Source organism: Pan paniscus, chromosome 11 (genome assembly GCF_029289425.2).
Source record: "Pan paniscus chromosome 11, NHGRI_mPanPan1-v2.0_pri, whole genome shotgun sequence".
NCBI lineage: Eukaryota > Metazoa > Chordata > Mammalia > Primates > Hominidae > Pan > Pan paniscus.
The window spans coordinates 16687177-16708993 of record NC_073260.2 but is presented as its reverse complement, the minus strand read 5'-3'; the positions used below and the strand labels follow the sequence as shown (position 1 = coordinate 16708993).

The window sequence follows — 21817 nt, the reverse complement described above, 5'->3', positions numbered from 1 at the left end:
GGCACAGAAAAAAAATACTGCATAATCTTACTTTTATGTAGAACCTTACGTTTTAAAAACTAAATACATAGAAACAGTGACTAGAAGGGTGATTAGCAGGAGTCGGGGAAGGGAAAAAATGAGTAGTTAGAGCTCAAAAGATATAAAGTTACAGTTTTGTAGGATGGATGTCTAGAGGTATACTGTACAGCAAGAAGACATATTAATAATATTGCATTGTATACTTCTATCATGGAAATTTGCCAAGAGAGTAGATTTAAGGTGTTCTTACCACAAAAAAATAGGTAACTATGTGAGATAATGGATATGTTAATTTGCTTGACTGTTGTAACCATTTCACTATGTATGTGTACATTAAAACATTATGTTGTACACATTAAATATACACAATAAAAAAGAAGTCCAAGATTAAGTATATGAGAAAATAGAGGAGAGGCAATATTGAAGAGACACAAACTAAGAATTTGCCAGACTTAATGAAGGAAATGAATCCTCAGATTGAAGAATCACAGTAACTCCCAAACAAGATAAATTTTTTAAATTCCGTACATAGACACTATGTTAGGGAAACCACTGAATAGAAAATTCAAAGAGGTTATATTAAAAGCAACAAGAAAGACAGACAAATAGACTGACAAAAGATTTATCAGCAACAAGAGATTCTAGAAAATCAGGAAATAATATTTCCAAAGTGCTGAGAGAAAATCATGACCAAACTCAAATTCTATATCCCTTTAAACTATTGAAAAAATAAAAAAACATTTTTATGGATACTATTTTCTCTTTCATGGAATGTCCTCCCATCCTGTTAGGGCCCAAACTTAGGGCCACATGCTAACAAGTGAAGAGCTACTCATGTTGAAGGTGTCAGTCAGGTTTCATTTCTACTTGGAGACTTCACCAAGTCCCTGCACAGTCATTTTAGTAGAGCATTTTTTGCTTTTCAAGTAACTTCGTAAATATTGACTTGCCTATCTCCCAATGTACACTGTTAATATGTGTGTATACACACACATATACACATATGAACCTATGTAGATACACACACGCATGCACGCATACGTACACATATATACTGGCCAGGAGCAGTGGCTCACGCCTGCAATCCCAACAATTTGGGAGGCCAAGGCGGGTGGATCACCTGAGGTCAGGAGTTCAAGACCCACCTGGGCAACATGGTGAAACCCAGTCTCTACCAAAAATACAAAAAATTAGCCGAGCCTGGTGGCAGGTGCCTGTAATCCCAGCTACTTGGGAGGCTGAGGCAGGAGAAATGCTTGAACCCAGAAGGCAGAGGTTGCAGTGATCCGAGATCATGCCATTGCACTCCAGCCTGGGCAACAAGAATGAAACTCTGTCTCAAAAATAAATAAATAAATAAATAAATAAACAAACACACACATGTACATTCATCACTGACTTCCTAATACCTAACACAGAGCTGGGGAATGAGTGGGTGCTCGTTAAACATTTGTTAACCAAACAAAAAAGATTTTCTACTAAAGGGCAGTGGTCTAGAAGTTAACACAAACGTTTCGGAGTCAGACTTACCTGGAGTTTCACTCCATATCTGCCATTTATTAACTATGTGATCTTAAGCAAGTTATGCTTTCTCAGCTGTCAAATAGTGACAAAATTTCTCATAAGGTAGAGAAGATTGAAGGAAAACATATTCCATTAAGAGGGTATTTTTGGAAGAAAATGAACTTTGCAGAGGTAAAGTAGGAAGTAACTTTTTTCACACGACTGCTTTTTGAAAAGTCTCATTTTTAGGTACTAAAATTCCAACACATTAGAATATAAAAATTTTAATTCTCAAGCAATTTAAACTGTGCTTTCTTCCCCAGCAGGGTTTATATTTTCATCCAGAAACCTGCATTAGGGAAAGAGGGATGTGACTGTCTTCATCTTTGCACCATCTTATCCATCCTTTTCCGTCTCTGGCTATTGCAGTGTTGATTTGAAGAAGGGAAACGGAAAGGTAAGGTCTCTTTGAAAGATAGAGCTGGTAGAAGTTACAAATACTGACTCTTTTCTCTTGCGGAACATCATATTGGCCCATTTGAGATCACCTATAGGTAACTATTACTGCATTCTTCCCAGATAAGACTAATTCAAACCCTGTCTGATCCCTTAGAGCCCCTCCCTTACATTGGACATCTGACTGCACCCTTCTAAGCTTCTTCTAGGATTGCCTTACTCTAGCAAGAAATTCTCTTAGGTGGAATGATTTTCAAGATGACACAGCTCATGTACCATCCTTGGGTCCAAGGAAAGTTAGTCTAAGGAAAACTCATACATTTTTATCCCAACAAATTTGGTAAATGCAGTCTTCTCTTTCTCCATGCACTGGCAGAAGTTGCACTTGGCCCTTCCCTCAAGCTTTCTTTAAGGCCTTAAGTAATATTTTACACTGCATTCTTAGTTTGCAAACATTTTCTTAAACTATCTTTTTGTTACCAGTTTCTAATTTAATAGCATTCTGGCAAGAGAATTTAATCTCTGTGAGGTTACTTCTTTGAAGTTTTTTAAGATTCATTTTGTAGCCCAATATGTAGCTAAAAAATGGATATACAGATACAGAAATGGACAGTCCCAAAAACAAAATCACGATTTGTAGAAATTGTGGTATATAACAGTGATGGCAATCTTCAGTGATGAAGAATAGGTAATTCAGTTAAATATTGTGCTATAACTCTACATACATATTTTAACTTGTGTTTTATTCACACTATACAGCATTTGAAATCAAAACAACATGCATGGCGTGTAAAACTCCAAGACATAATGTTAACTGGGAAAGGCCGGTTGCAAAATGATAGAAAAGTATAACAACAGATATAAAGTTGTAAAACATGCAAGAGAATTCTGTCATTTTTATAAAACATATATAGTGAAATTCTAGAAACATGCAGGAAAATAATGAATAGCTTATTTGGGATAGTAGGTTTCTTTAGGAACAGAGGAAAGAGAAGCAGTTTGGGCTTTAATTGTATCTATAGCAGTCAATTTTTTCAAGGTAAGAACTGAAACAAAAAAGGGCAAATTTAAGTTTTGTTGAAGTTGGGTATTTAGTATATGTAGTTCATTGTTTTGGTTCCTATGTATTTTTCTATACTGTGAAGCTTTTCCTATTAAAATATAAACAATAAAGCCAAGGGTAGCAATGGAGATATAAGACTTTTATTTTCTAGTGGTTTTTATTATTGATGCCTTCTAAGATTAAGCATACCTTTCTAACTCAAAATAATATCCACATCACACATTCAGCACCAGGATACTCAAGCTAGTACATTATGGAGAACCCAGAATTAGGTAATATCTATCCGAGAACTAAGATAATCAGAGATTTATCTCCAAAACAATTTGCCAAGACCTTATGGAAAAAGAAAAGGTCACAATACTTGTGAATTATAATCATCAGGCCTGTGCATTGAGCCATGAAGTTCCCCTAGATGGTCTTTCCCTGACCCCAGGTAGGACCCGTGTTTCCAATTATCATTTCTAGTTCTCTGTCTCACTATAGCAAGTTCTACAGTGAGCTTCTCATAGCAGCTTTTAGTTTGGGCTGATTGAAGGGATCTAGAGCAGGAGAAAAGTTTACACAGAGCTCCGGAATAGAAGGGAGAAATCTTCAGCAAGACTAAGAGATGGAAGGCTCATAACTGACTATATTTCCCCAGCCTCAGAAGCCCAAAATTTAACTAATCATAAGCTTTGGTTTATGCTACACTACAGTGGTTCGATTATAACCTGCTTGCCTGCTTACTCACTTGGTTTTAAATATTATTATAAACACACATCAACGTATTGTCCAACAAAGAAACAACAACATTGATGATAATTCATATCTACTTAGATAGACATTTTTCATCACCTCCCCGTTACCTCCTGCTTAGGGTAACCAACCTCTAGAATCTTGAGTTAATCATCCTCTTACTCTTCTTAACATGTTTATATATTATATACGTCTATGATTTTGATACATCTATAGATATTCCAAAAAGAATATTGTCAAGTTTGAGACTATCTTAAATGTATTAAAGGATAACAAGCTTTAAGTAACTTGAGGTGGACATATCTTTAGATCTCAGCATCATATTACTTCACTGATATTATTGGGTATAGCTTCGGTTCATTTATTTTTCACTGCTATATAATAGCCCTTTGCATGAACATATCACAATGTATTTATACATTCTCTGTGATATATATTTGGGTTGTTTACTGATTTCCGTTATACAAAGCATGGGTCTAAGCTTATATAAGTGTATGTTTCTGTGCTTTAAGTTACTAACTTTCATATGTGAGTAAGTTTTTTGACTTGTCTTTGAATTTCAGATTCCTCAACCATAAAGTGGACATGGGAACTACTTTCACAAAGTTGTTGGAAGAATTAAATAAAATGCCTATTATTGCTTAAAAATTATAATTTATACTTTGTAAGCTATCAAATTTAATTTCAATATATATTTATATATTGAATCTCAAATTAAATTTCAATATATATTTATATATTTATTTATACTGAAATTATTCAAGTATAATTTCAATATAAAGTAATTTACTCCATTTTTGCTTCCAAGGTTATAAATGAACAGTCTTCACCCATACACAATGATCTATAACAACAGGAGTAGTAGAACAAGAAGCTAACATTTTTTGAGCCTTTTTAATGTGCCACAAACTGTACGAAGCACTCCACATGCATGATTTCACGAAACCTGCGGTTCTGTGAGGCAGGTACCATTTCTGATTTTACAAATGGGGAAACTGAAGCATACAGAAATTAAGCAACTTGCTTACTATTGTAGAACTAGTCAGTGGCAGAACTGGAATTTTAACACAAAGATTTGGAAATCTTGATCATGGCTTCTCCCAACCCTTCTTCATTTTCCTTCTTTACTATTATTATCCACTATCCCCCACCTTCTAGATATTTGCTTTTGTCTAATCTCTATAATACTATAAAATTATTAATTTTATCCTCCTCCCTCCAAGTGGTTATCTCTTTTCTATATATTTTCCTTACTTCCTCTCCCATTCCCTTCACCATGAAGCCTCCCCAAGAGCAAACCAGAAGAACATGTCCAGTTCTAGATCTTCAATGATCAACTTAATGCTGATTATTCTACAGTTCTTGTTGAAAATACAATACCTAATGAAGCCGAGTATATAATGGAGGACTAATAATATAGTTGAAGGATCCAGAGAGAATAACAGGGACTGGAAAATAAAAGGAGACAGAAGAAAAGTCAGAGGAAAAGCAGGAAAGTTGGTGAAGGGATATGGAGTGGGCGGGAAATGAAGATTTAGTCACCATGAACCAATCATATTGGGGATTTTAAACAATTTTAAAGCAATTTTAAGCAATTGCCAAAGACTATTTTCTCATAAAGCACAATTGTTATTTTAAACAGTGCTTGGCAACTGGAATCTATGCCTCTGGATATACAAGAGAAGAGAGAAGAGAAGGCATGGAGAGAATTGTTCTGAATATTTGAATTTGCCTATGGTTCCCAGAAACTAATTTTGGCTAGATTAAGTACATTAGGTAGTCACATGATCCAGAAGATAATTCATTTATTTATCCATCCATTTATTGATTAATTCATACGTCCTACTAATATTTATTTCTTACCGGTGATGGGACATTAAGACACATCATACAAAGACCCTGCCATAAAGAAGTCATAGCATGGAGAGAAAGAAGAATAAATATTAGATGCAAAACAGTACAATAAGTGATATAATAAATATAAGCAAACGGGCTTGTGAATCTTATTTGGAGTTGGTCCCATTTCAGACTTAGGTGAGGTCAGGGATGGAATGAGGTCATGAAAATATTCCTCAGTAGGTAACAAAATCATAACAGGGTATAGTGCATCAAAGCACTTTGGGCTAATATCAAAACTTCCCTCCATATTACTCAAAGAACAGCTGGCTTTCTGAATAATAGTGGTGAATGTGACATAATGTGTGTGTGCATGTATGTGTATATGTGTGTATAAGCCCTATATATGTGACAAATTTTCAAAAAATAATTACTGAAATGTGAATTTACTGTTAATTGAGTGTTTCTTCTAAACCTTTCTTTCTAAAGTTCCATGTTTCCAAAAGTAATTTTGTGACTTTCTTCAAGAGATAATTGAAAGTCACAGCAAGGGTTAGAGACATAGAAATGAAGACACAATGGAGGAAAGGACAAATGCAGTAGAAAACAAAGAAGTCAAAGTGGTGGGGAAAGAGTAAGAATGGAAATGCAGGGTGGAAAGAGAATGCACACTGAATGTGAGAATTCAAAGAGCATAAGGACCCATGGAAGCAGAGAATAGAATGCTGGTTCCCAGGGAGTGGGGGTTGGGGAGAGGTCATCAAAACATACAAAATTTCACTTAAATAGGAAGAATAAGTTCAAGAGACCTTTTATACAACATGGTGACTATAGTTATCAACAATATAGCCTTGAAAATCACTGAGAGTACATTTTGTAGTCTCACCACAAAAATATAAGTATGTGAGATAATGCACGTGTTAATTAGCTCAATTTAGCCATTTCACAATGTATGCAAACTCCAACATCATGTTGTATATTATAAATCTATACAAATTTTAATTGTCAATGAAAAATATAATTTTTTTAAAAAAAGATCTTTGAAATGAGAAGACAGAGGAGCATAATTGGGGATTAGAATAAAGAAAATGATTAGGGCAGAGATAATGAGCAGAAATAAAGATTTTCAGGAAAAGAAGAAGGGCGTGCAGGTGATGAGTGAGAGAAGGGTAGGAATGTGGACAGAGTAGAAGGAAAGCAGAAAAGAGATGGTTGGAAGTGGTGTAAAGGAAAGAGAAATGAAGGCAGGTATGAAAAATAGAACATCAAGAATGGGAACAGAAAGGAGAAAGGATAGAAAAGGAGGGTAGAGTGAGGAGCGAGAAGGGAATTGCTATGAAGGCATAAAGGAGAAAAGATGGTGTTAAACAGGAATAGATCCAGAGTGAGAGACAGGTTATTGATAGAGAAAGACAATAATTTGTCAGGGAAAAACAGGATGGAGAATGAAGGCTAGTTCCCCACCCACACATTCACCTGGCAAGAAAGGACTGCTGTGACTCTGGATTGTGTGACTCCAGCCTCCTCTTAAACCTCAGACATCTGGCCATGGTGCTGAAGGACAGACACTCAGCAGACAGAGCAGGAAATCAGGGCTGGTGAGGCTAGGTGAGATTTAGGAGTTGTGGGGCCCTAGAGATCTTTCCTCTAGAGCCACCTGGGGGGAGGTCAGGTACAATGCCTGCCACCTCACAGATCAGGCAAGCATTGACATACTCTCAAGGGAAGGTACTTTTAAGTACCACGAGTCTCTGCCAATGTCTCCATGCCACTGATCCTGTTGGGGTAGAGAAGACACATCAATCAATGCCCAGGTACCCCAGATGACAAACACTTGTGTATCATTACCCTAATCACTCACACAGTCATCACTTTATCTTCTTCCTATGATATAATAAGTAAATCATGATGTAATCACCTAAAGCAGGGCTTTGGAGACAAAATTGAATATAATTCTAGGCTACAACACTTATACATTCTGTGAATCTGGCAATTACTTAACATCTCTGACCTCTAGTCTACTTACATGTAAAGTGCTAATAACATCTAATGTTTTATAAAAGATTTTTGTAAGGACTAGAATATTTTACCTAAAGTGTCGGATATAGTGCCTGGCATGTACTAAAAGGCTCAAATAATAATTGTTTTTGTTGATAAAAGAATGGGGGTGTGGGGCAAGATGGCAGAATAGAAGCCTACACCATTTGTTCCTCCCCCACCACTCTCACTGGAACACCTAATTTTAACAACTATCTGCACAGAGAAAAGCACTGACACAAGAACCAAAAATCAGGTGAGTAAGCACAGTACCTGGTTTTAACTCCATATCATGGAAGGCTATTGAGAAGGGCAGGACAGTCTTGAATCTCTGATGCCACCCCTCCCTGACCCCCCAACAGTGGCCATGCTGCAAGGAGAGAGAATATGTGCACCGTGGGGAGGGAGAGCACAGCAACTGAGGGACTTTACACTGAACTCAGCACTGCCCTGTCACAGCAGAGAATAAAGCCATGCTGGACTCAGCTAGTACCTGCACAGGAATGGAGTATTTGGACCAGCACTCGCTGGAGAGGAATCACTCATCCCAGTGGTGAGAACCTGAGTTACTCAGCAAGCCTCGCCACCGTGGGCTGAAGTGTTCTCGGGTCCTAGGTAAACTTGAAAGGCAGTCTAGGACACAAGGACTGCAATTCCTAGGCAACTCCTAGTGCTAGCCTGGGCTTAAAGCCAGTGAACTAGGGTGGCATGTGACCCAGGGAGACATTAGCTGGCATGGCTAAGGGAAGGCTGGCGCCATACCTCCTCCAAACCCAGGCAGTGCAGTTTGTAGTAATGAAAGTGACTCCTTCCTTCTGCTTATGGAGAGGAGAATGAAGAGTAAAGAGGACTTTGTCTTGCATCTTGGATACCAACTCAGCCACAGCAGGATAGGGCATTTGGCAGAATTGTAAGGCCCCCATTCCAGGCCCTAGCTCCGGGATGACATATCCTTGGCCAAAAGGGAACCCACTGTCTTGATGGGAAGAACCTAGTCCTGGCAGGATTCATCATCTGCTGACTAAAGAGCCCTTGGGTCCTGAATAAGCACCAGCAATACCCAGGGAGGACACTGTGGGCCTTGGGCTCTGAGACATGCTGGCTTCAGAGGAGACCCAGCACATTCCCAGCTGTGGTGGCTGTGAAAAAAGGCTCCACCTGTTTGAGAAAATCAGAGGGGAAAAGTAAATGGGACTTTGTCTTGCACTCTAGGTACCAGTTTGGCCACAGTAGGGTAGAGCAATAATCAGGCTGTTGGGGTCTCTGGGTCCAGGCCTAGGTTCTTGGATAACATTTCTGGACCTGCTCTGGGCCAGTGGGGAGCTCACTGAATGGTGAGTCTCAGGCCTAGCAGCATTCACCACAAGCTGAAAGAAGAGCCCTTGGGCTTTAAGCAAAACTTGGCAGTGGCCTGGCAGAAGCCCCATGGACCAGTGGTAGTGGTGACCACAGGAAGAAGTTCCTCTGCCTGCCATAAGGGGAGGAAGGGGCAGAAAGGACTTTGTATAGTGGTTTGAGTGCCAGCTTAGCCACGGTAGAATAGAACATTAGGTAAATTGCTAAGCTTTTGAACTCTAATCCCTGGCTTCCAGATAGCATATCTAGACATGCATGGGCCTGGGTAAACTTGTCACCCTGAAGGGAAGGCCCTTGGGCAAGGCCCAGTGATGTGCTGGCTTCAGGTCTGAGCCAGCACAATCCCAGTGGTGGTGACCACAGTGGTGTTGGCATCACCACATCCCCAGTTCCAAGTGGCTCAGCAAGAAAGAGAGATAGTCCATATGTTTGGGGAAAAGTAAGAGAAAAGAATAAGTCTCTGCCTGGTAATCCAGAGAATTCTTGCAGCTATTTTCCAAGACCACCACGGTGATATCTTTATGAGTCTGTAAAAACCATACCATGATTGGCCTTAGGGCTCAAGTCCCTTCCCTGGAGAGCTTTCCCAAGGACAGGCACACACAAGCCCAGACTGTGAAAACTACAATAACTACCTGATTCTTCAATGCCCAGACACCAATGAACATCTACAAGCATCAACGTCATCCAAGAAAACATGACCTCACCAAATAAATAAGGCACCAGGGACCAATCCCAGAGAAACAGAGCTATATGAACTTTCAGACAAAGAATTCAAAATAGCTGTTTTGAGGAAACTCAAAGAAATTCAAGAAAACACAGAAAAGGAATTCAGAGTCATATAAGAATTTTCACAGAGAGATTGAAATAATTTAAAAGAATCAAGCAGAAATTCTAGAGTTGAAAAATACAATCCACATGCTGAAGAATGTATTAAAGTGTCTTAATAGCAGAACTGATCAAGCAGAACAAAGAACTGGTGAGCTTGAAGATATGCTATTTGAAAACACAGTCAGAGGAGACAAAAGAAAAAAAAAACAGAATAAAGCATACTATAAGATCTAGAAAATAGCCTCAAGAGGGCCAGTTAAAGAGTTTTGCTCTTAAAGAGGAGGTAGAAAGAGAGAAAGAGATAGAAAGTTTATTCAAAAGGAAAATAACAGAGAACTTCACAAACCTAGAGAAAAATAGCAACATTCAAGTACAAGAAGGTTATAGAACACTAAGCAGATTTAACACAAAGAAGACTCCCCCAAGGCATTTAATAATCAAACTTCCAAAGGCCAAGGATAAAGAAAGGATCCTAAAAGCAACAAGAGAAAAAAATAACATACAATGAAGCTCCAATGCAACTGGCAGAAGACTTTTCAGTGGAAACCTTACAGGCCAGGAGAGAGTGGCATGATATTTTTAAAGTACTGTAAGAAAAAAAATTTACCCTAGAATACTATAGAATAGTATACCCAGTGAAAATATCCATTAAGCATGAAGGAGAAATAAAGATATTCCAAGACAAACAAAAGCTGAGAGATTTCATCACACTAGACCTGTCCTACAAGAAATGCTAAAGGGAGTTCTTCAATCTGAAAGAAAAGAATATTAGTGAGTGAGAAGGAATCATCTGAAGGTACAAAACTCACTGGTAATAGTAAGCACCGAGGAAAAAACACAGATTAGTATAACACTATAATTGTGGTATGTAAACTTCTCTTAAGAGAAAGACTGATGAAACCATCAAAAATAATAACCACAACAACTTTTCAGGAAATAGGCAGTACAATAAGACATAAAGAGAAACAACAAAAAGTTTAAAAGCGAGGGGAAAAGTTAAAGTGTAGAGTTTTTATTCATTTTCTTTTTGTGTGTTTGTTTATGCAATCAGTGTTAAGTTGTCATCAGTTTAAAATGATGGGTTATAAGATTGTATTTGCAAGCCTCGTGGTAACCTCAAATCAAAAAACATATAATGGATACACAAAAAACGAAGAGCAAAAAATAAAAGCATACCACCACTGAAAATCACATTCACTGAAAGGAAGACAAGAAGGAAGGAAAAAAAGAAAGAGAAGACCACAAAACAACCAGAAAACAAATTTTAAAATGAAATAAGTCCCCACATATCAATAATAACACTGAGTGTAAATGGATTAAACTCTCCAATCAAAAGACATAAAGTGGCTGAATGGATGAAAAAAACACAAGACCCAATAATCTTCTGCCTATAAGAAGTACACTTCACCTATAAAGACACACCTAGGCTGAAAATAAAGGAATGGAAAAAGATATTCCATGCCAATGAAGACCAAAAAGAAAAGAGCAGGAGTAGCTGTACTTACATCAGACAAAATAGCCTTCAAGACAAAAACTGTAAGAAGAGACAAAGAACGTCATTATATAATGATAAAAGGATCAATTCAGCAAGAGGATATAACAATTATAAATATATATGCACCCAAAACTGGAGTACCCAGATATATAAAGCAAATATTATTAGAGCTAAAGAGAGGGATTCCACTGCAATAACAGCTGGAGAATTCAACACCCGATTTTCAGCACACCGCTATAATTGTGGTGTGTAAACTTCTCCTAAGTAGAAAGACTAAATGATGAACCAATCAAAAATAATAACTACAACAACTTTTCAGGACATAGCACAATCAGACATAAGGAGAAACAACAAAAAGTTAAAAAGCAAGAGGACAAAGTTAAAGTGTAGAGTTTTTATTCGTTTTCTTTTTGCGTGTTTGTTTATGCAATCAGTGTTAGGTTGTCATAAGTTTAAAATGATGGGTTATTGGACAGATCTCTCAGACAGAAAATTAACTAAGAAACACTGGACTTCATCTGCACTATAAAACAAATTTTGACCTAATAGATATTTACAAAACATTTCATCCAATGGCTGCAGAAGACACATTCTTCTCTTCAGCACATGGATCATTCTCAAGGGTAGACCATATGTTAGGTCGCAAAACAAGTCTTAAAACACTCAAAAAATTGAAATAATATCAAGCATCTTCTCTGGCCACAATGGAATAAAACTAGAAATCAATAACAGGAGGAATTTTGGAAACTATACAAACACATGGAAATTAAACAAAATGCTCCTGAATGACCAGTGGGTCGATGACAATGGAAACACAACATACCAAAACCTATGGGATACAGTGAAAGCATTACTAAGAGGGAACTTTATGGCTATATGTGCATACATCAAAAAAGAGGAAAAACTTTAAATAAATAACCTAATGATGCATCTTAAAGAACTAGAAAAGCAAGAGCAAACTGAACCCAAAATTAGTAGAGGAAAAGAAATAATAAAGATAAGAGCAGAAATAAATGAACTTGAAATAAAGAAAATACTACAAAAGATCAATGAAACAAATAATTGTTTTTGTTGCTGCCACTGTTACTGATACAGTAATTGTAGATATTACACAGTCAAAGTGAATCCAGGTTTTTCAGCTGTTGCTACGATGCACTGTGGGTAACTCAATCCCCATATTTGACTCTGTGCTACAGGAGGGAAGAGGCTGTGATAAATTCACACCTGTGCCTACTGACTAGCATGGTGCCCAAAGCAAGCACTCAAGAAAGAATGGCTGAATAAATGGACAGTGGGTGACAACCTTTATTTCATTAACCCTAATTCCCTAACAAAATGAAATGCTCTATTTTTCCTATCATTCTCCAACAGTGTTTATATATCAAGAGTAAATATGTGTGAAATAAATCCATTTTTTTCTCCTTATGTCCTTTGTTTTCACAATCAGTTAGCTAATGCATTCTCCCAGCTCTGTACTAGGCTAATTAAATATCTATTATTCCTTAAAAAAAAAACGGATCAATGTATTGTGTTCTGGCAGAGATACAACAAAAAAAGAAAATTTCAGGCCAATTTCCCTGATAAACATTGATGAGAAAATCCTCAATAAAATACTGGCAAAACAAATCCAGCAGCATATTAAAAAGGTTATCCACCATGATCAAGTCGGCTTCATCCCTGGGATGCAAGGCTGGTTCAACATACGCAAATCAATAAATGTAATCCATCACATAAACAGAACCAATGACAAAAACCACATGATTATTTCAAAAGATGCAGAAAAAACCTTCGATAAAATTCAACACCCATTCATGCTAAAAACACTAAATAAACAAGGCATTGATGGAATGTATCTCAAAATAATAAGAGCTATTTATGACAAACCCACAGCCAATATCACACAGAATGGGCAAAAGCTGGAAGCATTCCCTTTGAAAACCGGCACAAGACAAGGATGCCCTTTCTCACCACTCCTATTCAGTAATTGTTTTAAGGAAGTCTCAGGATACAAAATCAATGTGCAAAAATCACAAACATTCCTATACGTCAATAACAGACAAACAGAGAGCCAAATCATCAGTGAAGTCCCATTCACAATTGCTACAAAGAGAATAAAATACCTAGAAATACAACTTACAAGGGATTTGAAGGACCTCTTCAAGGAGAACTACAAACTACTGCTCAAGGAAATAAGAGAGGATACAGACAAATGGAAAAACATTCCATGCTCGTGGATAGGAAGAATCAATATCATGAAAATGGCTATACTGCCCAAAGTAATTTATACATTCAGTGCTATCCCCATCGACCTACCATTGACTCTCTTCATAGAATTAGAAAAATCTACTTTAAATTTCATATGGAACCAAAAAAGAGCCCATATAGCCAAGACAATCCTAAGCAAAAAGAACAAAGCTGGAGGCATTATGCTACCTGACTTCAAACTATATTATAAGGCTACAGTAACCAAAACAGCATGGTACTGGTACCAAAACAGACATATAAATCAATGGAACAGAACAGAGAACTCAGAAATAACGCCACACATCTACAACCATCTGATCTTTGACAAACCTGACAAAAACAAGCAATGGGGGAAAGGATTCCCTACTTAATAAATGGTGTTGGGAAAACTGGCTAGCCATATGCAGAAAACTGAAACTGGACCCATTCCTTACACCTGATACAAAAATTAACTCAAGATGGATTAAAGACTTAAAGGTAAGACCTAAAACCATAAAAACCCTAGAAGAAAACCTAGGCAATACCATTCAGGACATAGGCATGGGCAAAGACTTCATGTCTAAAACACCAAAAGCAATGGCAACAAAAGCCAAAATTGACAAATGGGATCTAATTAAACTAAGAGTTTCTGCACAGCAAAAGAAACTCTCATCAGAGTGAACAGGCAACCTACAGAATGGGAGAAAAATGTTGCAATCTATCCATCTGACAAAGGGCTAATATCCAGAATCTACAAAGAACTTAAACAAATTTACAAGAAAAAAACAACCCCATCAAAAAGTGGGCAAAAGATATAAGCAGACATTTCTCAAAAGAAGACATTTATGCAGCCCACAAACATTTGGAAAAAAGCTCATCATCACTGGTCATTAGAGAAATGCAAATCAAAACCACAATGAGATACCATTTCACACCAGTTAGAATGGCAATCATTAAAAAGTCGGGAAACAACAGATGCTGGAGAGGATGTGGAGAAACGGGAACTCTTTTACACTGTTGGTGGAAATGCAAATTAGTTCAACCATTGTGGAAGACAGTGTGGCAATTCCTCAAGGATCTAGAACTAGAAATACCATTTGACCCAGCAACCCCATTACTGAGTATATACTCAAAGGATTGTAAATCATTCTACTATAAAGACACATGCACACGTATGTTTATTGCAGCACAGTTCACAATAGCAAAGACTTGGAACCAACCCAAATGTCCATCAATAATAGACTGGATAAAGAAAATGTGGCACATATACACCATGGAATCCTATGCAGTCATAAAAAAAGGATGAGTTCATGTCCTTTGCAGGGACATGGGTGAAGTTGGAAACCATCATTCTCAGCAAACTAACACAGGAACAGAAAACCAAACACTGCATGTTCTCACTCATAAGTGGGAGTTGAACAAGGAGAACAAATGAACATAGGGAGGAGAACATCACACACCGGGGCCTGTCGGTGGGTGGGGGGCTAGAGGAGGGCTAGCATTAGGAGAAATACCTAATATAGATGACACGTTGATGGGTTCAGTAAACCACCACAGCACGTGTATACCTATGTAACAAACCTGCATGTCCTGCACATGTACCCCAGAACTTAAAGTATAATTAAAAAATGAAAATTAAAAAAAATATATATAATATATTTATATATAGTCCCACACACTTATAAGGTATTTTAATTCTAGCAATATCAGGGAGACCAGACACAGTGCTCAGTGGATTAAATCTGGGGGAGGCAGAGACTCAGGCTCATGCTGTCATCTCCAGCAGTAAGAACTATATTGGCCTCTGGAGTTCAATGTTTAGAAATATAACTGATAAAATTCCAGAGCCTGCATTTATATGATTTACTTACCATGGCTATTGCAACAAAGAATAACATAAAAATGATATCACCTAATTTTAAGGTTATTAAGGAACTCTAGGTACCATTAAAATGGTTTGTCCCAGCCGGGCGCGGTGGCTCACGCCTGTAATCCCAGCACTTTGGGAGGCTGAGGTGGGCGGATCACGAGGTCAGGAGATCGAGACCATCCTGGCTAACACGGTGAAACCCCATCTCTACTAAAAAAATACAAAAAATTAGCCGGGCATGGTGGCGGGCGCCTGTAGCCCCAGCTACTCGGGAGGCTGAGGCAGGAGAATGGCGTGAACCCGGGAGGTGGAGCTTGCAGTGAGCCAAGATCGCGCTACTGCACTCCAGCCCAGGTGACAGAGCGAGACGCCATCTCAAAAAAAAAAAAAGTTTGTCCCAAAGTAAACATGAAATAATTATCCAACATTCTTCATAATATATCTGATGAACATTTTAGGTTTAAAGACTAAATTTTTAAAATTAAAACATATTTTATAAAATGTCCTTACTGTTGACTTTTCTAAATTTAATTTTGTTTTGTTAATTGATACATAATATTTGTACATATTTATGGGGTACATACTGTGATCAATATGTACAATGTATAGTGATCAGATCAGGGTAATTAGCATATCCATCATCTCAAACACTTGTCATTTATTTGTGTTGGGAACATTCAATATCCACCTTCTAGCTATTTGAAACTACATAATGTATTACTGTTAACTACAATCATCCTGCAGTGCTATAGAACACTGAACTTATTCTTCCTATATAGCTGTAATTTTGCATTCTTTAACAAGTATCTCTTTACCTTCCTTCCCCCTAAACCTTCCCAGCCTCTAGTATCCTCTGTTCTACTTTTTATTTCTATGACATCCACTTTTTTTAGGACAAAGCTGGAGGCATCATACTACCAGACCTCAAAATATTGTTGATTTTTTTAAGACACTGAAACTTTGATACAACCTTAAGAAAATGATTTAGAGTGAGAAATTAACTCATCACTTTCACTTTTCTGGACTTACTAGCTTATTAGCAAAGAAAAGGATGTTTCCTAGTTTGTACATTCCAATTTGCAGAAAAATAAAACCAATTATAACAATTTTTATTTGTTGTGAGTTCATTTTTGAAATTATCATTTCAGATATATGTACATCAGGGCTTTTGCTCTATCACACAGGCTAGAGTGCAGTGGCACTATCATAGCTCACTGTAATCTCAAACTCCTGGCTCAAATGACCCTCCTGCCTCAGCCTCCTGAGTAGCTGGGACTACAGCCTCCTGAGTATGCTGTGCCACCATGCATTGCTAATTTTTAATTTCTTTATTGAAGAAAAAAGGTCTCGCTATGTTGCTCAGACTGGTCTCCAACTCCTGGCCTCAAGTGGTCACCTTGGCCTCCCAAAATGCATCATTTCTGGTATTTTATTTCATTTAAGCATTGTCCAGAAAATTCCATATTAAAATTAGAAATATTTTTCAATATCTGTCATGAGTGAAAACTGAGATACTGTTTTCCTATTACTGATTCCAGAAATAACTGTATCAGATACTATTTAATAAAGATTCATATAATATTACAACTTACCTACTTCTAAAAGTCATCAATTAATATTCATTAAAATTAATTTTATATGACTGATTGCTAGAAAAGTTTGGGCTAAACATCTGGCTTTATCTGAAACTAGTAAACAGAATCTTGAAATTAGTTAATGTCATTTTGTTAAAGATTTGTGTGCATTATAGTATCGGCAAAGTCAAAAATCAGGAAGAGATTAGGTTCAGACCTGGACTTAAATTTAAAACCCTCACTTTCAACTCCACCGTTATTGATTTAGTTTCACTTAAACCACATCATCTGTTCCATAAATAAGTGTTCTTATTTTGAAATATGTCTGCAATACTTTATTTAATTTGTATCTTTATTACAGGTTTAGAGTTAAATCTGTATATTGATACATTCATTAGGGCTTAGAATTTTCTGTTCATATATATTCTACTGACTTTAAAATAAAACAGGTTAACTCAGGTTCTATGTTTGTTGTTTTTTTTTTTCATCTTAAAGTAACTGTATAATGCTCAAGTTTGATAACTTCAGCTCCAGATGATTTATCAAGGAGTGATCCAAGATTAACCCTCATTATATTATCTATCTTAAATCCCTGGGGATTGGAAGGATATAGGGGAATAACTTTCATCTCTTGGTTCTTCAACTTGTCTCTTACGGAATGTAGCTCTCCTATAATCACAGTGGGGAAGTCAAAGCCCTCTGCTCCAAGCTAAGGGTGCCTGTGACACTAGGCTGTAATTTCCACAATGTGGGATCCACCTGGAGTCCCAGCATTACTGTGCTCAAAGTAACCAGGCACTCAGGACTAAGGCCAGCTAGACTGAGGACTTGGCATCAGCCCAAGATAAACAGACAGTCATAAATGTTTTAAATTGACCAAGATGAAAAGGGACACTTTCCTTGGGGACAGAAAAGGCTCTGAGGAATATGAGAATGTACTGATGATAAAGCACTAGTTAATATGTATTAATGTAATATGTATTATGTATTAATGTTGACAGACACCATGCTACGTATTAAATGCTTTGTTCATTTCAGGCTCACAGTGCACCTTTGAGTTAGTACTATGAAAGGCAGCATAGCTTAATGTTTAGACTAACCAAGTCTGAGTTGTAATCCCAGCTCTAACACCCATCAACTGTGTGATCTTTGGAAAATATCTTAACCTGTCTATGCCTCAATTTTCTTACTTGTAAATGAGGAAGATAGTCCCTGTCTCATAATATTGCTACTATTAAATAAGTTTTCATAAAATTCTTAGAACACAGATTGACACATGGTAAATACAATATAAGACATTCTATTACTGTTGGTATCCTTCACAGTAGGTAATTGAGATCTTCCACTGTCTCATGTAAAAGTTTCAGAAAGATGAGTTCCTCATCTGTCTGAAACCAAGCCTGTGTTCTTAAACACCCACCATAGCACTTCCCCCTGGCTGAAATTGAGGTTATAAAAACAGATTTCTCCAACTTCACAATATTTCCCTTGGTAATATCTGAAGGAATTTATTCTTGTTAAGGAGAGAGGGGTTTTAAGTGGTAAGGATATTATTCAACCTGCTTATGCTCAAGATCCCCTCAGACAGTAGAGAAAGAGCTCTTATTAATTGAGAGCCTACTAACAAAGATTCTGGACTAGACAATTCATGCATTTATGCATTTTTTGAGTGTTTATAATTTAGTTTCCATCAAATCTCTTTAACATATTATTAAATACTTATTTTCTCCAGTATTAAAAGGCAAATATTGAGCATAAGATATGCTCAAAAAATAAATTAGAGATCAACACAGTAAACATGCTCCAGAAAAAGAGACTCTTTTCCATACTCTATGTATTTTTTAATTGATCACCAACTATGTGAAAAGGGCTCTAATGGGGATTGAGGATGCAATGATGAAAAAAATATATAATTATGTCCCTAATGGAGCTTCCATTGTAGCTAGGATAAAAGATAAGACATAACTTCAAGTGTCATGTAAACAATCAAAGGGAAGAGTGCAATTACAAATGAGGACAGTTTTATTAGCCCTACTTTCCTGATGCATGACTGAGACTATACAAAGAGGTAGGTTCTTTCCTGAACCACAACTTGGAGAAGGTATACAGAGCGAGACTTGCTCACAGCATCTATCTGATTCCAGTGTTCTCCTAAGACCCAGCTGTTTCCTTCGTGGGAACTCAGTGCTCTGCTGCATCAAGAATACTCCCCTTCTTTCTACTCTAACCAGATGGGGTCCATTTCTTATGGTTTTGACAATATTTTTGTTTTTCATTTCAATGACCTCTGAAGATATACCAAATTTCCCATTGTCTTTCCTAGAGTTTCAGAGAAGAAAGTACCACTCCTTCTTTATTTCATCAAAACTTTTCATCCCTAAAGCTTATTCTTCCTGTCTAACTGAAACTTTGTACCCTTCAGTCAACATCTCCCCTTCACCCAACCCAACTCCATCACCAGTCTCTGGTAACCACCTTTCTACTTTCTACTTCTAATGAGTTCAACTTTTCTAGATTCCACATAGAAGTGAGATCATGCAGTATTTGTCTTTCTGTGCCTGACTTACTTCAGTCTGCATGATGTCCTCTAGATTTATCCATGTTGTCACAGATAACAGGATTTCCCCCCTTTGTAAGGCTAAATAATATAGCACAGAATGGTGACTATAATAATTATGCATTGTATATTTCAAAATTACTAAAAGACTTTAAATGTTTTCACCAAAAACTGAAAATTACTTGTGGTGATGGATTTGTTAATTAGCCTGATTTAATCATCCAGCATTGCAAACATACATCAAAATATCACAATGTACTCCATAAATTACACAATTATTATTTGTCAACTACAAATAAACATTTAAGAAAAATTCTCCATCATTCCAGGTCCTTCACTGCACCATTCACCCTGCTCCCCCAGGCACATTATTTTCAAAGCACTAAAACAACTTTTTAATATCAAAAGAAAGAATGTGTGATGGGGGATCAAAGAGGAAGGAAAAAAGGAAAATACAGCATCCAACTTTAACTAATTTGGGAGTTAAATTTTCCCCACAGATCTATCTTCCTTCAAGTCCTCTCTACTCAGTGGGGTCCAGACTGTTCCTGACCAAAGCCCCCCTATTACCGGCTCCTTGAAAGTCCTATTCTGTGAAATTTCTCCTACTTTTACACATAAAATGACAGAGCCTTACCTAAATCAACGCAGACGCCCATCAACGATAGATTGGATAAAGAAAATGTGGTACATACACGCCATGGAATACTATGCAGCCATAAAAAGGAATGAGAATGAGAGATCATGTCCTTTGTAGGGACATGGATGGAGCTGGAAGCCGTGATCCTCAGCAAACAAACACAGCAACAGAAAACCAAACACCACATGATCTCACTTATAAGTGGGAGCTGAACAATGAGAACACATGGACACAGGGAGGGGAATGACACATACTGGGGCCTGTTGGGGGTTGGGGTGTGGGGAGGGAGAGCATTAGAAAAAATAGCTAATGCATTCTGGGCTTAATACCTAAGTGATAGGCGCAGCAAACCACCGTGGCACACATTTACCTATGTAACAAAACTGCACATCCTGCACATGTACCCCAGAGCTTAACATTAAAAAAAAAAAAAAGTCCTATTTTGTGAAATTTCTTCTGCTTTTACACGTAGAATGACAGAACTTTACCTAAGTCCTCCTTGAAGTGGTAGCCTAGTGTAATGGTCAAGAACATGCATTGAATCCTGGCCCTGACATTTACCAATAATATTACATGGGGAAATATCATTTACCTCTATGAGTAAGACTCAGTTTCCTTATTTCCAAAATGGGTATACTAATAGGATCTGTCTCTAAGAATTTATGTAGCTACTACATGCCTGAAATGTACTCTGTGTTCAATAGGTTGTATCCATTTTGTTGTTGTTGTTGTTGTTATTTGAGGAAGAAGATGGCACAGGGCACAATTCTGGCAACACGTGTCTTCAAAAAATTTATTAATCCAAAGATAGGAAACAAATCCTTGAAGCTTTGTTGATTTCAGATATTATACATAGACAAAGACAATTTTCTCATTATTATCTGCTATGGTTTTAAGATGTCCCCCAAAGTCCATGTGTTGGGAGCTTAATCCCCTCTACAACGTATTGGGAGATGGGCCTTTAAGAGGAGATTAGGTATCTTTTCTCATGAACCCTTGGAGGGCTCTTTCTTATGAATAGATTAATGCTGTTATTGCAGGAATTATCATGGGAGTGGGTTCCTGATTAAAAAAAAAAAATGAGTCTGGCCCAACTTCCTCTCTGTATCTCACATATGCACTTCCTCACCATGTGATACCTTCCACAATGGGATAACCCTTGCCAAATTCTAGTGTCATGCCCTCAGACTTCCTAGCCTCCAAAACCATGAGCCAAATAAACGTTTGTTCTTTATAAATTGCCCCATCTGTGGTATTCCATTACAGCAGCAGAAAATGGACAAAGACAGTATCATTTCACAGTCTACAAACTAAAGTTAAATTTAAAACTAGAACTTGAGGCATGACTTTCTATTCCTAAACCCAAACAGTACTAAATCAAAAATTACAACATAAATTCTATTGAATGGGTACTTTTATTTTATTTACTTTATAACATATTTTAGTTATATGATTATATAAAAGCTATAAGCATTGGCACTACATTTTTTTTTATTAAGTAACATCATTGAAAATAGTTTAAATCAACTGAGGGGTCCAACCGATTTTTTTCTTTAAAAGTTATCAATATAATGCATTAAATGATTCAATACATATTTCTAGTTTAATTTTTTTTCATTT

At 37.1% G+C, this 21817-nt stretch overlaps 2 protein-coding genes across 4 annotated transcripts in view; one reads left to right on the top strand and one right to left on the bottom strand.

Annotated features, from left to right (window-relative positions):
* The window catches only part of LOC100969519 (olfactory receptor 1Q1), a 202155-nt gene that overhangs the window by 170086 nt on the left and 10252 nt on the right, over positions 1-21817 (top strand). Inside the window, exons 8-9 of one of the 2 annotated variants that reach the window (XR_010109092.1) lie at positions 1848-1981; positions 4587-4739. The gene's annotated coding sequence lies outside the window, so the exon portion shown is untranslated. Of the gene's footprint in view, positions 1-1847; positions 1982-4586; positions 4740-21817 lie in introns of those variants that run through there. The other variant, XM_063594227.1, reaches the window with a different exon arrangement.
* The window catches only part of LOC100967437 (olfactory receptor 1B1), a 29732-nt gene that overhangs the window by 7325 nt on the left and 590 nt on the right, over positions 1-21817 (bottom strand). The window lies entirely within an intron of this gene.